At 48.1% G+C, this 18319-nt stretch overlaps 1 long non-coding RNA gene across 1 annotated transcript; it reads right to left on the bottom strand.

The window, feature by feature from the left end:
* Nucleotides 1–5018: 5018 nt before the first annotated feature.
* LOC128045747 (uncharacterized) lies at nt 5019–17133 on the bottom strand. Its single transcript, XR_008199156.1, has 3 exons — nt 17012–17133; nt 5624–5678; nt 5019–5200 (listed from the first exon to the last, which is right to left on the bottom strand). It is a non-coding gene; the product is annotated as an uncharacterized LOC128045747 (long non-coding RNA).
* Between the last annotated feature and the right edge of the window lie 1186 nt (nt 17134–18319).

Below are 18319 nucleotides of genomic sequence, written 5' to 3'. Positions count from 1 at the left end.
CTTGCCCTTGGTCTTGGGCGGTGACTTGCTACTTGGGTCTAATATTATGACCTTAAGCATTGTCAACTGTGAGAAATCTATATACTTGAGCAACAGAATGAACACATTAGAGAAAAGAGAAGGGTGTGAAACAGCTCATCACATTCTACATTCCTCTCTCCCTGCATCACTAAGCACACATCCTGACAAGTCCTTACGGATACAAGGTGAAAATTCAATCAAAGCAACACTTTCAAAAGTCCAATATCGTAGCCATGATTAGCTAATAACATCCCGAGGGCCTGACGATCATAGTCTTCTAGGCTGTAATTTCCACTTTTACGGCAATTCATCTTTGTCTGAGTCCAGATCCATTTCTTTCCAGCCCTGGGTACTGGTTAATTTGAATAAATGCGACAAGCACTGTGGACAGGTGAATATCCATCATACTTCCCACCTCTCCCGGGAACGATGCCACCACATCCTCCAGTGGGCAGCCCCTGCCCACAGCCGTTGCTGTGCAGGCATCACGAGGGCGTAGACATGGGCAGCCCAAGACAGCGAATTACCCAGCAATTAAGGGTTTAGTCTGGCCTCCTCGGCGCCTGATTCCCCTGAAGTTTCTGTGACGGATTTACGGCTTCCCACTGCCATCGCAACCTCTTCTTCCTCGGGCCTGCTGTTAAGCTGTCAGTAGAAACAATGGTCCCTCCTTGGGTCGCCCTCAGTGCCCATCAGACTCAGGAAAGCAGACAGCTATTGTCACTCTTGGCCAAACTCCCATCAAGGGCAATGCTTTTTTTTTTTTTTTCCTCTGTGTGGTCCTCATTTGGCTGAAAACAGCTTTCCCCAAAGCAATTAACTTTCCATTCAAAATGAAGTAAACCAATTTCCCCTCCCATCTTCTCTCTAAAGATACTTCACGGCTGATACACCCAGTGATTTCAAGAGCTGATGCTGTACGAGAGAATCTCGATCTAGAAGATGTCACAATTTAAGAACTTAGGACCTCATCACAGACCATGAGCTGAGCTTCCTGGGCTATGCAGCAGCTTCCCACTAGCCATCTACTTCACACATGGTAGTGTATATTTGTCAATGTGGGATGAGGGGGGTGGGAGGGAGGCTCAGTAGGGAGGGGATATAAGCATACATGTAACTGATTCATGTCTTTGAACAGTAGAAATTAACACAGCGTGCTGTGCTTAGTGGCTCGGTTGTGTCCATCTCTTTGTGACCCCATGGATTGTAGCCCGCCAGGCTCCTCTTTTTATGGGCATTCTCCAGGCAAGAATACTGGAGTGGGTTGCCATGCCCTTCTCCAGGGGATCCTCCCAACTCAGGGATCGAAACCAATTCTCCCACATTGCAGGCGGATCTTTTTTTTTTTTTTTTAACACCATCTGAACCATCAGGGAAGCCCAACACAACATTGTAAAGCAATTATACCCCAATTTTAAAAAATAATTTAAACTATTAAAACATAAAAAAGAACCCAGGATCTCAACCCACTTCCCATCCTGTAGCCCCAGGGATGCACTCGCAGAAGATGCTCAGGTCTCCGGACCACAATCTTCACTTTAACTTTCGTGTCCGCCTTACCCTCTCGTTCAGGCTATGACTGTCTCAGGAGGATCTTCTTCTCTTTGCCTTTCTGTGGCCCCAGCCCCAAACCACGACCACACATAAATGCACAGGCAGATGAGCTCCCGTGGAAGTACTTGCAATGGCTCACTCTCAGGGGTGACATGGATGAAACAGCAGAACTGAGGGGTGTTTAAGAGTGATCAGAAAGGCCTCTAGTCCACTTTGCAGCTGCCTGAGCTCTAAAATCTCACACCACTTGGTTCAGAAGCCACTAGTCATATGCTTACTGAGGGCTTAAAATGGGCTCTGTGCAAACTGAGACATACACTCAACGTAAAAGTGAAAGAAAGGTGAAGCCAGTCGTGTCCCACTCTTTGCGACCCTGTGGACTGTAGCCTATCAGGCTCCTCAGTCCGTGAAGGTTTCCAGGCAACAGTGCTGGATTGGGTTGCCATTTCCTTCTCCACGGGATCTTCCCGACCCAGGGACTGAACCCAGGTCTCCCGAATTGCTTTACCGTCTGAGCCACCAGGGAAGCCCAATGTAAAATCCACACCTAATTTCAAAGACTTAATACAAAAAAACGCAAAGTATTTCTCTGATAACTTTTACATAACAGATTGTCTTCCCCAGTGGCTCGGTGGTAAAGAATCTGCCTGCCAATGCAAGTAACTCAGGTTTGATCCCTGGGTCAGAAAGATCCCCTGGAGGAGGAAATGGCAACCACTGCAACATTCTTGCCTGGAGAAGTCCACGGACAGAGAGAAGAGCCTGGCTGGCTGCAGTCCATGGGGTTGCAAAGAGTCAGACACAACTTGACGACTAGACAACAGCAACAGTTTTTAGATAAAGTCCATGTTGAAATAATACTATTTTGGATATACTGAGTTAAATAGAATATAATATTAAAATGAATTACATCTTTTACAAAACATTTAAAATATAGATTCTGTACAGGTTAAGGTTATGTGTGTGGCTCAAGCGCATTTCCGTTGGGCAGCACCGCTCTGGATCTTTGCTGTCACTGTGCCCATCTCCTGGCCCCAGATGCCCCTCAGAGCCTGATAAGAACGATGCCTGTAGGTGTGTGCGTTCCCAGGGGGTGCGGGTGGGGGGCAGAGGGTGGTCCGTGGCCGGTCAGTCACAGAGAAGCACAGGATGGGGTTACCTGTTCAGCCGAACCTGCCTGGGTGAGAGCACAGAACAATCACATCTTTGTGGCAAAGTTGTGTGTGTGTGTGTGTGTGTGTGTCCGTATTCCATGTGTAACAGGCTTTCAATCTGAGCATCCTTGTAGGAAATCAGGAGCTCAGCCTTGCTCACAGAGAGTCGGGAGATAGCACTTTGAGTTTCAGGCCTGAGTTCTGCTCTGGGGACTGTATCAGTTTTCTGAAGCTGCCGTAACGAGCTGCCACAATTCTGATGGCTCACAACAGCAGAAACAAATGTACTCGTTCACGGTTCTGGAGGCCCGAGGCTGAGCTCAGGGTGTGGGCGGGGCCGGGCACCCTCCTAGAATCCTTCCTTGCCTCTCCCAGCTTCCGGTGGCCCTGGGCCTTCTCTGCTGGCTCAACATCATTGCAGCCTCTGCCTTCATCCTCACCCGCCTCTTCCCCTTCTGCTATGTAGGTTCCCTCTCCTCTACTCTGAAGGGGACATGGTGTCAGATTTAGGGCCCGTCTGGACAAGTTAGGACAGTCTCCTCTCCTCATGATCCTCCATTCAACCCTACCTTTTGCATACCCGGTAATACTCACAGGTTCCTGGGGTCAGGATGTGGCTACATCACCTTCAGGCCAGCGTCCAGCCCACTACAGGGGGTAAAACAAACCACTGCTCAGCACCCCAACCCCGAGAAACAGGGAGTGGCTGGGTTCTCACTGCCTGAGCGGAGGGGGTATCCCAGGAGTCAGAGGGTATATACTCCTCTTCCCTACAAGTAGTTCCAGCCCATTTTATATTTTACTGAACTCTTGCTTTTCCTAAGTAAATATCGAACAATGTCTCATTCCAGGAATTTGGCAATAAAGTGCCTCAAACCAAAATCACGCTTGTAAGTGGACAGAATCGCGTGCACATTTCCAGGGCCTAGATGGCTTTTCCAAACCACATCCTTACGAATGAAGCCAGGCGCTGTCTCAGGTGGGTTGAGAGCAATTTATTGTTGTTGGGCTGGAGGCCCTTCCTCCAGGACTGCGGTCGGTGCAGCCCCTTCGTGGATCGTCCCCCAGCCTGGCTTCCCTGAGTGCAGTCGCCGGCCACTTGCCCCAGAGCAAGCCGAATGCCTGCCAACTCGGTCAGCTCCCAACCTCTCCCCAGACCAGGACCTCTGAGGATGGGAGTCCCAACAGACCGTCTTTCTAGCCCGCTCTCCTGTGATTTGTCTTAAAAGAAAGTTTAGGAACCACTGCCTGTCCTTCTCCTGACCTCCATCCTTGAGGGTCAGCTCACGGCAGGTAAAGGTGGGGGGATCTCCACTGTGTCTACAGGTCGGGGGGCGAACAGAGGCATCAAATCATAAATCAGAACTTGATTGCCAAACTTGGTGGAACTTGACTGCCTTCACGTCTATCATTGTTGCTCGTCTGTCCTGAAAACCCAGGGCTCGCTTACCACCCCGTTCACCAGACAAAGCGATCAGGCCCCCAAGGCTGAGCCCTAGTGTGACGCCCAAAGGGGACGAAGTCCTTAGCTTTCATCTGGGGCAAGTGATAGTGTTCAGTTTCGAGCAGGGGTACCAAGTTCCCTTTATAACAGACACAAGCAAGTCAGCCAATTTAAGAGAAAACATGAAGAAAATAATAATGCAGAGAGTCAGCTGAAGAAGGTGGCTAGGGATGAAAATACTCCCGTATTGGTCAGGATTCTCCAGAGATTCAGAACAAATTTATATATCTATGTACATATATGTGGCCATGGATGAAATTACTCGCTTATTGTTCAGGGTTTCTCAGAGGTACAGAACAAAACTTATCTATCTATCTATATATGTGTGTGTGTGTATATATATATACGCTCATTACACAACTGTTATAAATCAAAAAGAGCAAACGTAGAGTGACTATTATGTGAAAAGTACAGTCTTTTAAAATCATTAGTCTAATCCCCTTCTGGTCTGCTCAAAACCTTCCCCGTCTTCCTCTTGGGCTCAGGAAAGGACCAGACTCCCTGGGGTGGCCTTTGAGGTTCCCTCCTCTGCTGCGGCCCCATCGCCGCCCCTCGATCCCCAGGTCCTTGCCACATTGTCCCACGTTCCCAGAGCTGATTCCTCAAGCTTTGTCTCTAAAGGGCCAGATAATAAACATTTCCATCCCAGTGGCCCACAGGGTCTCTGTTATAACGATTCAACTTTGCTGTTCTAGCACAAAAGCAGCCACAGACAATACATGAGCACATGGATGAGGCTGTGTTCCAATAAAACTTTATTGTCAAAAGCGGGGGGGCAGGGAGGAGATTGGTCCGTTGGCTGTGGCTTGCTGACCTGGCTCTTCGGGCTATAGGCTCCACGCACGCTGCTGCTGCTGGAGTGACCTCTTCATTCTCGTCTGGCTCATTCCTGCTCTTCCCTTCGGTTTCAGCACATATTTCTTTCCCAGGAAACTCTTCCTGAAGTCCTCAGGAAGGATTTTGTTTCCTAGAACGGCAATCCCTAGTATAGTGTGTGTGTTTCTGTGTGTGTGTCTGTGGGTGCACGTGCACACCCCCGCGTGTGTGACATGATCCAATGTCTGCCCCTCCACGAGTCCCTGGAAGTCTACTTCCCTCCCCACTCTGTTCCCAGCCTGGTACCTGGAGGGAGCTGAACCATCCATCAAATGAACAACAAAATGAGTCATTGTCAAGAAGAATGAGTGAGTGCCTAAAAGCTAGGAAAAACGCGCATCTTTGTTCTTACCAAGCCCCATAAACAAAACTATGAACACATCTTCATTTTCCCCTTCCTGGATCCCTCATCAAATGAGATGATTAGATGAATACAACAAGCTCCACGTCCTTTTCTCTCCAGGTGATTTCCCTGGGAGTGTGTGAGCCGCTCTGTGAGTTTACTTCCACTCACCAGCTTTGCAACTTGGGGCGAGTTGTCAGGTGTCTCTGATCTTCTCTTTGCTCATCTGTGAAAGTGATAACCACACGCATCTTATAGGGCTATTACGAGGATTAACAGAGCAACCTACGGTGCTGGACTGTGGTTGTCATTAAGAGTTCACAGCTTTACACAGTTTGATGTGGAAACTCTACAGCAAATACCGGAAGAGTCCAGGAAGCCACCATATACTGTCAGATGACACAGGCCGTGTGAACAAGCATTTTCTCTGGAAGGATTGCAAATTTCCTATTTCTCCCTTATGAGCACCATCAGACCTAATTAAATGTTTTTCAAGGAACATATTAGGAGAATTTGATATAAAATATACTCCTAATGTTATGGAGAAGGAAGTGGCAACCCACTCCAGTATTCTTGCCTGGGAAATCCCATGGACAGAGCAGCCTGGCAGGCTACAGTCCACGGGATCGCAAAAGAGTCTGACGTGACTTAGTGACTCAACAACCACCACCACCACCTAACATCAACCATGTCAGTATTTAAGATTTTAAATTCGAACTATGTGTCCAACATTAGGGAGCAGGGCAAATAGACCAGGATGCAAACAGCCAGTGGTCTGTTGTCTAGCTTTTAGTTTGTTTATGAAACACCTTTAAGATCAGAATAAAAAGTTTATGTTGCAATTTTAAACAACAAAAAAAGATTAAAAATTAAGACATAGGAGTCTTATTTGCATCAGGAAAATGTATTAACAAGACAGATTGCAGTGAAAGTGAACGTCACTCTGTCATGTCTGATTCTTTGTTACCCCATGGGTCACATACAGTGGGGTATGTGGGGAGCCTTTCCCTTCTCCAGGAGATCTTTCCAACCCAGGGATCAAACCCAGGTCTCCCGCATTGCAGGCAGATTCTTTACCAGCTGAGTCACAGGGGAAGCCCAAGAATAATGGAGCGGGTAGCCTATCCCTTCTCTAGATCTTTCCAACCCGGAAATCAAACTAGGGTCTCCTGCTCTGCAGGCAGACTCTTTACCGACTGAGCTACCCGGGAAGCCAGATTTCAATAAGACAAGATATCAGCAGCGTCTTCCTCTCGTTAACGGAAGGCCGTAGCTGATGTCTATGTGTATGTGTATCTGTGCTGTGTATATGGACGTGTGTTCACTTTCTGTATTTTCCAAATTGTTTCCCCAAAGCAAGAATGACACTGGTAATCAAGGGAGATCAAGACAGAATTTGAATAAACTAAAACTTATTAGATGCAGAATGGATATACAAGGGCCTGCTGTATAGTGCAGGGTACTATATTCAATATCCTGTGATAAACCAGAATGGAAAAGAATATGAAAAAGAATATATGCATATGTATAACTGAATCATTTTGCTATATAGTACAAATGAACACAGCATTGTAACTCAATTATATTAAATAAAATGAACTTAAGAAAAAAAGAGAAAATGTGTCTGATTTTCATTTACGGCTCCCTGAATAGAAATTATATGAAGAAGCACATCTTTCCAATCTTTAAAGACCACCTTGGATTGTAAAGGGTTAAAAATTCTAGAGTCAGAAAAAAAAGCAGTTCTGGTATTAGAACCCCTACCTAGATCTTCAAGCTGTCAAGGTCTGGCCCTGGCCACTGGCAGAGTCAGAATGGGTTGACCTTCAGAGAAGGTCACTGGTCCATAGCCCACTGCCTGGTCTTCAAGAGCTACCCTCCAGGGAAGGAAGGGTCCTCAACAGGGAGCCCTGGCCAGCTCTGTTTCTGACTCTGTAAGGGAATGTGAGAGTGGCTGGCCACCTTCCGCCAAGGACACACTTAAGCCCAAGTCTCAGAACTAGCTGCCAACCTTTGTCATTATGAACGGGTCTTGCACTCACTGCTTCATTAAATCTTCAAAACCCACCTTGGAGGCCAATGCTGTATTGTCCCCATTTTACAGATGAGGAAACTAAGGTTTCAGCAATTGACCAGGAGTTGGATCAAGGTTCTGTTCTCTCTAAAACTTGACCACTAAACCGAAGCAAACAGACCCTCTCCTCTTGAGCGTAAGTTTCTCTGCAGACTCCTCTGTACCAACTTTCTCAGTTACCACTGGACTTTCTTAATTGGACCGGTTTTTATGTGGGCTCTTTAATATTTCAACAAATATTTTTTGCAAACCTGCTTTCCCTGTAACACTAGGCTAGGATGGGAATTGTGGAAGGTGTCCACTCTGCAAGATCGAACCAGTTAATCCTAAGGGAAATCAATTCTGAATATTCACTGGAAGGACCAATGCTTAAGCTGAAGTCCAGTACTTCGGCCACCTGATGCGAAGAGCCGACTCATTGGAAAAGACCCTGATGCTGGGAAAGATAGAGGGCAGGAGGAGAAGGGGACGACAGAGGAAGTGATGGTTAGATAGCATCACCGACTCAATGAAGATGAATCTGAGCAAACTGTCAGAGGTAGTGTGGACAGGGAAGCCTGGTGGGCTACAGTCCACAAAGTTGCAAAGAGTCAGACATGACTTAGCAACTGAAAAACCACCACCACCACCTACATTAGCATCTCCAGTTCTTACTTGGGGAAACCGACGGACTGAATGAGGAGAACTGTGTCTTGACTTTGTGGATTAAGTCCTGATTCCCGTGGGAGCTCATCAAAGTCCGGTACCCCACGCATCAGATGAAAGTTCAGGCCCTTTTAGCCACCATCAGCCAGCATCTGTCCCAGGCAGACAGACTCCACCTTGACTCACAGGGACCACAGCATCCCAGCTGGGGGCAAGTGTTGACACGTGGGAAGGGAAGCTTCCTGAGATGGAATCTGAGGCTTGTCTGCAGCAGAATGAAAGGAGGCCAGGAAGGAAGAGGGACTGAGACTGGAGAGGAGACCCGGGGGGAGAGGGCCACCTGGCAGAGAAGCAGCCACGGGGACAGGAGGCCCAGTGGGCCTCCCACGCCACCTGCGGCCTCTCCTCTGAGACTCACTAACCTGGGAAACAGCCGAGCCCAGGAGGCACATGCTGTGTCACCGGGAAGAGCATCCCCCGTGGACACTGGCTGCATCCCTGCTGCAGAGGCTCCCCTCCTCTGCATACCCGCCCCAGCTCCCGGCAACTGGGAAGGGGCCCAGTCATAAGCAGGAAAGGCTAAGCCAGCCCAGCCTGAGGTTGTGGAATAGCATGTGTGGTCTAAGAAACCGCCAAACCAAGACGCCCCATCCCATCCTCAGAAACTTAATCTGCTCATCAGGATCCTCTATTTCATGCCACTGCATTGTTCAGAAGCTGTTCCCTTTGGTTTCACGTAGGCTGAGTCTCTGCCTAAGCTGACTGTCCCGCTGGGAGTGCATGGGCATCCCCTTCCCCGCAGGGCTGGGCTACTGCTGGGAGCAGCTCTGTCTCAGGTCCACCAGGTCTGGGCTGGTGTACTGCCTCAGCTGCTGTGGCCTCTATCACAGTCTCTGTCCCTCAGTCACAGAGTTCTCATCTGCAAAATGGGCTGGCTCTACCATGCAGGGTTTCCCTGGTGGCTCAGATGGTAAAGAATCTGCCTGCGTTGCAGGACACCTGGATGTGATCCCTGGGTCAGGACGATCGCCCTGCAGATGGGCATGGCAACCCACTCCAGTATTCTCGCCTGGAGAATGCCTTGGTCAGAGGAGCCTGGCGAACTAATAGTCCATGGGATCGCAAAGAGTCAGACTCGACTGAATGACTAACACTTTCACTTCACTTTCTTTACTACGTAGGGAAGAGGGCTGGGCTAGGCGAGCTGAGTGAGGTGGCTGGGGTGCAGAATTTAAAGAGACGCCCTCAGGCATGGACGGTGGGCGCCTCTTTAAATATTGTGCCTTTCTATTGGGAATCTTTCTTGTCTCAGTCTAGTCCCAGCCCCCTGTGGCCACCTTGGCATGAACCCAGCCACCTGTGAACCCTCACCTCGCGCCCATCAAGCTGGGCTGAATGTCTTCCTCTGGGCCTGGAGGTAATTGCCTAAGACGTTTTGCAAACAAAGCTCAGCCACTAACCTAAACTGATATGAAATCAATGAAGAGAGCCAGGACTGACATAAAAAAAAAACAAAACAAACTAAACTAGCCCAGGGTGGAATAAAAATAATTGAAAATATCAGGATACATCTTGTGTGCTTTTTTATATGACGTTTGTTCCAGGTGTGTGTGCTGTGTGTGTATATGTGTACAAATGTCATTTCTCAGTGTGGCTAAAGACACCTGCTCCTTTGCCCCGGCCTGTCCCAAGGACGCGATGGATCTTGTTTGCACCAGCGGGTGCTGTGTCTGGCAGGTGAGCATGAAGGGTGCTATCTGTGCTTGACCCTGTGGAGGTCAAGCCCTAGAGGGCTCTGGGGGTGGCAATGACCTACTGGACCTCACCTCCACGGTTCCAGGCCATGGTCACGGTCATAGCCCAACCCATGGAGGGGAGAGGCAGACCCGGGATGAGGCTCAGCCCCTGGGCAACTGGACAGAGGCTCATGGTGGCCCAGGCTCCAGCGTGGAAACTTGAGAAGTGAGGCTCACAGAATGACAAGGTGGGGGCCTCCCTCCTGCTCCCACTGCCCCCGAGGAAAGAGCTGGAGCTGGCTCAGAAAAACCACCTGCTTCCTCATGCACCTGAAATTCTGCTTGGAGTCCTTGCTGGAGAGTTTGAGGCCAAGATGCAGAGGACATCATCCCTCTCCTACAGGTAAGATGCTCAGCCACAGTTGATAGTGAAACGTTGTATATAAAGACTGAGATGCTGAGAAAAAAGCAGGAGGAGGGAGCTGACATTTTCTGAGTACTTAGCCTGCAAGATTGCGTCCCTGTGATTTCACTTCATCATCAGAAGAACCCAAGGGGCTGAGTGTTGTTACACCTGTAACTGATGAGACAGAAATGGCCCCATGTTTTTGAAAGGTGGTGATGAGGTTCAGTCATGCACACCTGACCCATTCCTTCATTTATTCACCAAATAAAGGCCAAGAAAATATTATAATCATATGCTCACTAGGCAAGATATAAAATGTTACAAAATTCAATGCCCTCAAGATAATCACGGCCTAGTGTGACAAGATGAATACCTTAAAAAATGTTTTAAATTTGAATATATTTGCTTTAGAATGTTGTGTTCATTTCTGCTGTACAGCAGCATGAATTAGCCACCCTTATACCTATAAGCCAGGCGTCAGCAATACGTGAACCGTGAACTCCCTGATGTTCAAGCTGGTTTTAGAAAAGGCAGAGGCACCAGAGATCACATTGCCAACATCCACTGGATCATGGAAAAAGCAAGAGAGTTCCAGAAAAACATCCATTTCTGCTTTATTGACTATGCCAAAGCCTTTGACTGTGTGGATCACAATAAACTGTGGAAAATTCTGAAAGAGATGGTAATATCAGACCACCTGACCTGCCTCTTGAGAAACCTATATGCAGGTCAGGAAACAACAGTTAAAACTGGACATGGAACAATAAACTGGTTCCAAATAGGAAAAGGAGTCCATCAAGGCTGTATATTGTCACCCTGCTTATTTAACTTCTATGCAGAGTACATCATGAGAAATGCTGGACTGGAAGAAACACAAGCTGGAATCAAGATTGCCAGGAGAAATATCAGTAACCTCAGATATGCAGATGACACCACCCTTATGGCAGAAAGTGAAGAAGAACTAAAGAGATTCTTGATGAAAGTGAAAGAGGAGAGTGAAAAAGTTGGCTTAAAGCTCAACATTCAGAAAATGAAGATCATGGCATCTGGTCCCATCACTTCATGGGAAATAGATGGGGAAACAGTGGAAACAATGGCTGACTTTATTTTTCTGGGCTCCAAAATCACTGCAGATGGTGATTGCAGCCATGAAATTAAAAGACACTTACTCCTTGGAAGGAAAGTTATGACCAACCTAGACAGTATATTCAAAAGCAGAGACATTACTTTGCCAAGAAAGGTCCGTCTAGTCAAGGCTATGCTTTTTCCAGTGGTCATGTATGGATGTGAGAGTTGGACTGTGAAGAAGGCTGAGCGCTGAAGAATTGATGCCTTTGAACTGTGGTGTTGGAGAAGACTCTTGAGAATCCCTTGGATTGCAAGGAGATCCAACCAGTCCATCATAAAGGAGATCAGTCCTGGGTGTTCATTGGAAGGACTGATTTTGAAGCTGAAACTCCAATACTTTGGCCACCTGATATGAAGAGTTGACTCATTGGAAAAGACCCTGATGCTGGGAGGTATTGGGGGCAGGAGGAGAAGGGGACAACAGAGGATGAGATGGTTCGATGGCATCACTGACTCAATGGACATGGGTTTGGGTGGACTCCGGGAGTTGGTGATGGACAGGGAGGCCTGGTGCGCCTCGGTTCATGGGGTCGCAAAGAGTCAGACACGACTGAGCAACTGAACTGAGCTAATACCTATATCTGGGCTTCCCTGGTAGCTCAGTTGGTAAAGAATCCACTTGCAATGCAGGAGACCTGGGCTCAATCCCTGGGTTGGGAAGATCCCCTGGAGGAGGGCATGGCAACCCACTCCAGTGTTCTCGCCTGGAGAATCCCATGGACACAGGAGCCTGGCGGGCCACAGTCCATAGGGTCGCAAAGAGTCGGACACGACTGAGCAGCTAAGCATAGCACACAGCACACATACATCCCCTCCCTCTGGAACCTCCCTCCCTCCCACCCACCCCCCACATTTGATCTTTTAAGTACCTAGCATTTAAGTGCATTCAAATCACTGATGTTCGTGTGACTCAAAGCAGAGTACACGGTGGGGATGGTGCTGAATTCTTCTGGGGCTGGTAGAGCAGGCAGGGGGAAGGTTGTAGATGGCTTTCCTCATCTGGATGAAACCTGTTTTGACTGGGGAAAGAGGAAACATAGGCTCCCACTAGCCAGAGCATCGGCAGAACGGAACAATGGAGGGTGGGAGGAAGTAATGCCACCCAGGGTCCAGAATTCCAGGGGAAGATGGTGGGCAGGGGGTGGACTGCCAGCAACTCCCAAACCCAAGGTGGTGGGGGTGGTTTATCCCGACTCTTTGCGACCCCATGGACTATATATAACCCACCAGGTTTCTCTGTTCATGGGACTCTCCAGGCGAGATTACTGGAGTGGGTTGCCATTTCCTTCTCCAGGGGATCTTCCCAAACCCAGGGATTGAACCCAGGTCTCCCGCATTGCAGACGGATTCTTTACCGACTGAGCTACGAGGGAAGCCACAAATCCATAGGAGAGAAGTTTTAGGAAACAGGCCCCTAGTCCTCATGTCCTGGGGTCCACAGATTGAAGTCCCATTTCCCTTCATAGTCAACACTGAAGACAACTGGTCTCAGAATCCTTGAGAGCTCAGACTTCAGTGAGGACTGGAAAAGCACGGTGGACCCGAGGTCACCCTGTGAAGCTGAACCTGTGATGCAAATGTCCATCAGGGTCATTGTCTTCTGAGGATGGTTGAGACCACTGCTTTGGAAAGCATCTTCTTGCTTTGTTTTCCTAGACACACCTGCATTTACGTGGTATATCCACCACATGGTATATCCAGCAGTCAATAATGCGTTTCTGGGGCAGGAAAGTGAGGGAGAGCCGGAGAGGACCCTTCTAGAGGGCAGGGGGTGGGGCACAGAAAGAGGCCAAGGTCATTCCCAGGGTGCAGGGAGGGGCTTCAAGGAGGCAGGGAGACTTCAGGGGCCTTTGTGCTTCCCCAGTGCTGAACTGCTGCAGATGCAACCAGGTTTTTACGCTAAAGGCTGGCGTGCAGAAAGCAGACAGAGCTGCAGGCGCTCATAAAAACTTCATATTCTTGGTGGTGTGGGGGATGCGTGTGTATATACATACTTGAGCTGTTGGAAATATAAACATCTTACATATTTTATTTGTTTTTCTTCCAACTAAGAAAAGGCCTTCCCTTTGCTTTGTAATCTGTAATCCCCTTGGAAGCTCAGGGCGTAATCTGATAGAGGAAACTCAACCCCACCAAAGTTTCACGGGATCTTGAGTTGGCTTTTCTTGGGAAATGGCTTCTCCTAAGATCGTTTGCGGTGTGAGAACGCGTTTTTATAAGGCCATTTTGGAATACTGGAAGTGACATTTGATTGGGCCTTTCTTTAAAAGGTCAGGTTAGCTTTAATAGTGGCACATGTCATTACTACTCGTAATGGGAAAATACTGGCCAGCTGACAGATCTGAGGCAGAATGTATTTTTTCAACCATCTGCTTCAGACCTTCTCGGAGTAGTCACCCAGCAGTGTACATAAACTATTGGAATGTGGTAGTAATTATAATGTGTGAATAGGACAGAAAGGTTAATTCTGTTTCATTTTGACACCTGAAAGTGTCCAGTGAAACGTCAGTTAAAAATATTCATATAAAGCCAGAGAACTTCAGCTTCAAGTAAGAAATAAACATCTGATATTAGCCGAAAAACCAGTAAGTGCTAGAAAGAAAAAAAAAAAAACAGATAATTCAAACCATCTTCCATTATCTACCCTCTGAAGTTTGATATCCTCACAGAAACAGCATGGGACAATTTGCATCATTCATGAAGTTCCAAAGAAAGATGGCTTGTCATCTAGACTCCTAAAGTGGACCCAGAGAAGAAGTGAAGCCCTTGCTTTCACGCGAGAGAACAGACAACTGGCCCTCAGGGTCCAAGTCTCTGGCTGAACACGGGCTCATCTCCGGTGGTTCCACCTTCCTGGGGCCCGGGCCCCTGGAGCCTGGGTGTCTACCTGAATCTTCTCTGGCCTTGAGGCTTCCAGTGCTCTGCACGGACCACCCGCCCCTACAGGAGCCCAGCACTGTGGCTACCCCCTGGGGAGGGCCCCAGGCCTTGCTGTCTACACTGACTCTCTGCCCTCCCTTCCCCTCCTCTACACTCCAAGGCTCCAGTCCACCTCTCTGCTCGGTCGACCTACAGCTTTCCAAGTTGCTCTGGGCTGGGAACTTGAGCCCAAGAACCCGTGACATTCCAGCAACTGGAGAAACGAACAGTGCACGTGGTCCCCGGCTCTGTGGCTTTAAAAGACGCTCTTCCCAGACTTCTTATGCGTGGAATCTAAGAAGGGACGCAAGTGAACTTAGTTACTAACCAGAGACAAACTCCCAGACAGAAAGCAGACTCCCAGCTACCAAAATGGAAAGGGGGAGATAAATTAAGAACTGGGGATTAACTTATACACACTTAGATACTTAAAACAGATAACCAGCAAGGACCTACTCTATAGCACAGGGAACTAAACTCAGTATCTTTTATAATGGAGAAGAATCTAAAAGAAAGAGTATATATACACACACATATATATATCTGAATCATTTTGCTGTATGCTTGAAACTAACACTGGATGTTAAACTAACATCAGTCCTGAATATTCACTGGAAGGTCTGATGCTGAAGCTGAAACTCCAGTACTTTGGCCACCTGATGCAAAGAACTGACTCATTGGAAAAGACCCTGATGCTGGGAAAGATTGAAGGCGGGAGGAGAAGGGGATGACAGAGGATGAGATGGTTGGATGGCATCACCGACTCAATGGACATGAGTTTGAGCAAGCTCCGGGAGTTGGTGATGGACAGGGAGGCCTGGCGTGCTGCAGTCCACGGGGTTGCCAGAGTTAGACACGACTGAGCAACTGAACTGAACTGAACTGAAACTAACACAACATGGTACAACTAGATTTCACTAGAAATTAAATGAAGAAGGTACCCTTTCCTCTGGACTCCCAAGATTTCGGGAGATACAGCCTGCTGGATGGGCAGTGCCTGCCTTGTAACACAGATCATGAGCCTTCAGCAAGAAAATCTCTCATGGTCCCCTCAAAGTCGTGACAATTTAAATGTTGTGACAGTTCCCATGCTTTTCTAAATCTCACACCAGTCTTGCAACCAGGAGTCACTCTGAGAACAGACGTCCAAGTACAGCCTGGATAGAGGCCACCCTCAATTTGTCTTTAGGACTCTCGTTGGACTCCCCTGTTCACCACTGAGCCCGCCCAGAGCAGCCAGGGAGACCCCGCCCCCGCCAGAGACAAGGAGTAGGACAAACCATCCTCAGATTGAAGGGCGGGCCAGTCCCTGGAGTGGGGACTCCTGTCTGCTGCTGGAGAAAGTCACAGCCACACTGCAACACTGAGCAGAAACAACAAAAAAAGGGGGCTGTGTCATAACCTGTAATGGAAGAGAGTGTACATATATGGATGTACACGCATACGCACATATGTACACACGTGTGTACGTGTCCAACGCACATATGTACACACGTGTGTACGTGTCCAACTCTTTACGGCCCCATGGACTACAGCCCGCCAGGCTCCTCTGTCTGTGGGGATTCTCCAGGCAAGAATGCTAGAGCAGGCTGACATTCCCTTCTCCAGGGCGTCTTCCCAGCCCAGGGACCCATCCTGGGTCTCCTGCATTGCAGGCAGATTCTTTACCACTGAGCTACTACAGTATTTATTGCGACAAGTCCCCGGATAATCTAAAGTGCTAAATGGGGTCAGGAGAGCCCCAGAAGGAAACAACATTCAGAAGTCGTTATCAACCCCATTTTCTGTTTCTCCAAATTCTTCCTGCGAGTTAGAGAGGCAGTGCCTCCTAAATGCAGTTACTAGCCACAGCTGCCTGCCCCGCTGGGGTCTCTAGGGACCGCCCCCTTCTTCCTATCAGATCGGCACTGTCCTCTTCCCCCTCCTTCTCTGTGTCAATTGTCTTTGGCTTCAACTTTCTTTTCCTAGTTTTCTCCAAAGGCTGAAATCACAGGCATGACCTCCAGACATATATATATCTGTATAAATATGTGTGTGTGTAAATGAATCACTTTGCTGTAACTAACACAATATTATAAATCAACTATATTTCAATTAAATTTTTTTAAAAAGCAGGGATTTTGGAATCAGATTTTCCCGAACACAGTTCCCAGGTCCATGACCTACTGGTCATGTGAACTTAGGCAAGACGCCTACTCCTGTGCCTGCAAAATAGGAATATTCTGGTCCTTGAAGGGCATTTGTAGAAATGAACTGAGACGTTAAATTTCTGTTTGTACATAGTTACCCAGTGTTGGTGCTCTTCCTTCTACTTCCTGTCCCCAAATCAAGCCCCCATCCCCCCTCTCCTTGATGGGCCCCAGCGCCACCCCACTAGCCATCCTACTCAAGGCTGCAGGTCAGCCTCTCGGAGGCGCTCCAACAAGGCAGGCCTTGAAAGCCAGCTGGCTTTGGATTCAGCCTGGATTTAAATCCTGGCTTCTATTCGCAAGCTAGCTAGCCTGGGGCAAGTTTCTTAACCTCCCTGCCTGGCTTCCTCAATCACAAATCACACTCTCCCCTGAAGGATTATTTTGAGCAATCAACAACTGCAACGGGGAAAGCGCCCGTGACAACCCTGGCAAGTCCTAGATCCGGCTCCCTCTTCTAACCTTCTCTCCTGTGGGCACCAGGAGTCTGGATGGCTCTGGCAGGGTCAAGGGAAGTGACCTCCGAGGGGCTTCAGGAACGCACGGCCTTGTCCTCGCCGACACTCACTAAGGTCTGTTCCCTCCTCTGGTCCTAGGCAGGGCTGGATGGGAACCCGCCTCTCTCATCTCCATATTGAGGGGACTCTACGAGGCTCCCAAGGTTTGTAATTCCATACCTCTGTCCTTGGATCCACTCTCCGTCCCTCTTAAAGGAGACAGCAGGAAGATGAAGCCATCTCCTGGGCTCATTTCGGTTCCTTTCTTCTCTGTTTCCAACAGTTCTTATTCTCAGCTCCTTCTGCCACCCTAGTGGACTTGTGAGTAGCCTCCTGGATCTTGAAACTCTAGGATATCTGCTTCTCCCTTAAGATTAGATATACAGTCAACTTGGGTCAAAGAAGAAGCACCTCATTTAACACACACACACACACACACACACACACACACACACACACACACAACACAAGGAATCCATTTGCAACAACTCACCCCAGAGATCTTCTCTCAGTTATTCCAGGAGGAACACAGATCCACATGCTTCTCATGGAGACCAGGATATTTTTCTGTGTTTGCTCTGGTGTGTTCAGAGCAACTTAAGGCCAGTCAAACAGGATAGACTGTCCACGTCTACCTTCCCAGGCAGGTTTCTAGAACCCCTGAGCAGCTCAGGCACTCAGAAGGATAATTTCTCTCGAGTCCATAGCCTTAGAAGGTGCAGTTGCTGTGCAAATATTTGTATCCCTCGAGAGGCTTGTTAAGGAGGGTGGCTGGGCAGCAGAGGCCGTTCTGCTCTAGCTTTCTTTCCTGAGTCAGCACTTAACAGTTGTCTGATACTTTGAATTGAATAAACCATAAAATAAGCGATGGCCCCAAAGATCAAAGGTCACACCGGACAGTGCACAGCAAGCAGTAATTCCCAGGCCTCCTTTCTGGGTGGGAGGGGCCAAATGAGTCTCCGTTTCTACGCGCAGGAGAGATCTGGTTAGATACAGCCCCCTGACTTCCCAGCAAAAGTTATATCCCCTCAAAATTTTGGAAAGCATAGGTAATTATTGCAGGTATTCACTATTCAGAAATCAGTCTTTAAGTAACCTAAAAATAGAACTGGGTGCATTTTTTTTTTTTTAGCTTTTTCCTTTGTATTGGTGTATAGCCAATTAACAAACAATATTGTGACAGTTTCAGGTGAGCAGCGACTCAGCCAACATATCCATGTATCCATTCTCCCCCAAACTCCTCTCCCATCCAGGCTGCCATATAATATTGAAC

Source organism: Budorcas taxicolor, chromosome 3, assembly GCF_023091745.1.
Source record: "Budorcas taxicolor isolate Tak-1 chromosome 3, Takin1.1, whole genome shotgun sequence".
NCBI classification, from domain to species: domain Eukaryota; kingdom Metazoa; phylum Chordata; class Mammalia; order Artiodactyla; family Bovidae; genus Budorcas; species Budorcas taxicolor.
This window is presented reverse-complemented; position numbering and strand designations above follow the sequence as displayed.